Source organism: Porites lutea, chromosome 1 (assembly GCF_958299795.1).
Source record: "Porites lutea chromosome 1, jaPorLute2.1, whole genome shotgun sequence".
Taxonomy (NCBI): Eukaryota; Metazoa; Cnidaria; class Anthozoa; order Scleractinia; family Poritidae; genus Porites; species Porites lutea.
The window spans coordinates 52,195,914-52,199,002 of record NC_133201.1 but is presented as its reverse complement, the minus strand read 5'-3'; positions in this window follow the sequence as shown (position 1 = coordinate 52,199,002).

Below are 3,089 nucleotides of genomic sequence, written 5' to 3'. Positions count from 1 at the left end.
AATTTTGCCCAATGGAACGCTACATTCCGGTTGCACAAACCCGACCCAAGCCACCTCGCGTTTCATGTTAATAATAATATTATTATTATTATAAAAGTAAACTATTATTATCGTAAAAAATCTCCCAGAATCCTTTGAGGCATTTTTTAAAAAGTCAGACCTCAACAAGATACATTTGCCATAAAATATCTTCCCATGTCATATATAAGGTAATGACGTCATCAATCACTTGGCTATTTCCGAATTAGGTTTTTTCGTTGCTGTGACAAGATTTCATTAACGAGTTAAAAACAAATAGCATATTTGAGGTTTTAGTTGTGTGGGGCATTTAAAAATAACCAGTTAAAATTTAAGGAGGTAATGAACATGAGCGAAAATGTCGCGAGACTAGGCCGAGGGCCGTAAAGAGTCAACCTTTCATCACACGGCGGAGAAAATTTGCGGGAAAGTATGTTTTACCTGATTTTTTTTTTCATGACCAAAAGAGGGACATGACGTGATCAGTCACGAGATCAAAGCGTTTTGAATGTTTTGTTCGTTTTTAAAGTACCTTTTTTGTCATTAATTGGCACGTTTTTGTTGTTTTTCTCAACAATTCTTTTTACTGTATTGTCTGTGAGTAATTACTATTCCATTTTCAAAGCAGACCAAACGAAAACTGAGCCAGAAGTTTAAAAGTTGCGTAAATTGACCGATGTTGCAAGTTAAAATCGAAAAGGAGACCTATTCTTGAGACTTTTGTTAAATGCTTTTTCAACTTAACTGTTTGTTTGCCGAAATAAATGTTCAACGTTTGTTAATAAAGGAGAACTTTAAAAACTAAAAGGATGTATTTGGCGGCCATATTGTTTATCATCATTCCGGAGAGAGAGGTCATGTAGCAGCTCTTCTAACCCTAAAAGCCAAATGGTTTGCTTCCCTAACCTAAAAAAAATGGAAATAATGATGAACAATGTTGTGTTAATGTTTTCCCCGACCGATGAAAAGCCACCTTACGAGCAGGGAGAGAATCGTACGGTCATACGGTTCAGTCGGTAGCCGCGCGATCGATAGTTCATAAATTTCTTAAACTTTCCCCGGCATGGACCAAGCCTGAAAGAGCATCAATGGGTTTATTGTGAGTTTTTCGTCTAGCTTCAATTAGTTAAATATTTAATTCTACACGGATATTAAAAAAAAAACGAAAGAGTCATCCTTGACAACTGTCAATCACCATAGAGAAGGAATATATACCTTTTTTAAACTCATATTGTCAGCGTTCACCGGGGTGGTCCAGTGGGTAGAGGCGTTAACTTTTAGTTCTAGCTGATTCTGAGGGCCGGATTGGAATCCCCCTGAATCAACTAAATTCCACAGTTTCAAATTAAATGCGACTTTGTCGAATCTGCGACTGAAACAGTCGAGAATTCGACTAAGGATCAACATTTGTTTAGGAGTCGCATTTCACATTCAGGGTGCAAAGAAAGTCATTTTTAAAGCTTGCCATTCGGGCAAGTTGAAGCTAGCATATACTAGCCCAAACGGCATTTCAACTAGCCCCAAAAACATTTTGATGAGCAGAATTGATTTCACAGTTCTTTTGTAGTTTGAATTCCTCAAAAAACTTCACTTGCCCGTCGGGCAAGTTAAGAACAGAATTAACTAACCCAATAACAAAATCCACTAGCCCCGGGCTATGCGACACGACTTTCTTTGCACGCTGCATGTGCCGAATATGATGCATTAATTATAGAAGCCCTTATCCATATTGAATAAAAAAAAAAATTCTAGAGACTGGGAATGGAGATAAATTCGGCACCATCATATCCGACGTCTGCATCAGCAGCCGTATTTAACGACTTTCATCGACTAAAATAGGTGTTCGGCACTCATAAGAAATTTCACGTTTGAAAGTGGCCGAACATGACATAAATTTCAGCTTAGGGGTTTGCAGGCTGTTATTAAGTTGTTGTTTTCTTTTGAGTAAGAGCAATTCGTATATCTGTTCGTATATCTGTTTGTATATCTGTTTGTAAATCTATCGATCTCCTTACGCTTTCATTGCCTTTCGCCCGACATGTTTTGCATGGCGTTTAGTCATGCGAAACCTCCACGAAACATCCACGTAGCGCGCGAGGTATCTTTATCCCAATTCTAAAAATAACTCGAGACGAATTACCTATGGAATAGGGTGTGTACGGGGGATGCCTTCTTTGTCCCCTTTATCCTCTCTTGTAATAAACCCAAACCTTTTATTGACAACAAAGCTAACTATAAAATCCTATATTTACAATTAATTTCACGTAAAAAAACTATTCAGGCAATCACTATTTATATTATTTCTTTCGATTAAAAAAAAGAGAGACATTCCATTAAAAATATATCATATATTCGGAAAAAAACTCCATTTAAAATAAACAAAAAACAAAAAAAAACGGTTCATTTCAACTAAACTTAATTAACGAGCTCGCGCCATTATCACACACGCTTGGATGGCGTTTTTAAAGCGGTAGTCATCAATGAAATCTCCTTGTGGAATTTTGTGGAAGGGTGTCCTACAACCTCTTACGCATGTGTGTACCGACTTTAAAATCTCAAAAGAAAGCAATGTTCTAATCCAAGTAATCTAATCTCGGCTAGGCGTTTGAGAAAGCAGTTACAGTCGGCTTCCATCCCACCGTTGGTTCCAAAATCTAGGGAAGTGAAAGATCTCATTTCAACGTCCAGCACCCTCTGTTGGTACTTCCACTTTTTTTACTCCTCGTGCTACTTAAAGATTGTGAATGTTTCTTTTCCCTGGTTGCACTTAGAGTTAACATGCGTTACTCTGATATCAAAAAATGCTGTAACTCCACGAGACCAAAAGCCCCCTGCCTAAAAGTCCAGTCTTGCCTCCGGGCTTGTTACCGCGGTTCTGAGGTTGAATCGCACATTATCGAGAGGTTGTAGTTGTGGTTCGACTTCAACGTTGGTGCAAACTTTACCTTAAACGCAGAGAGTCTCTGAATTCCTGTTTATTCAGCACTAAACCTTGATCGACAAGAGGCACTGCGGTAAGCCATTTGCTCGCGCCCTTGTCTCTCGAATGGTTAACTGACCGCAGCAGATCC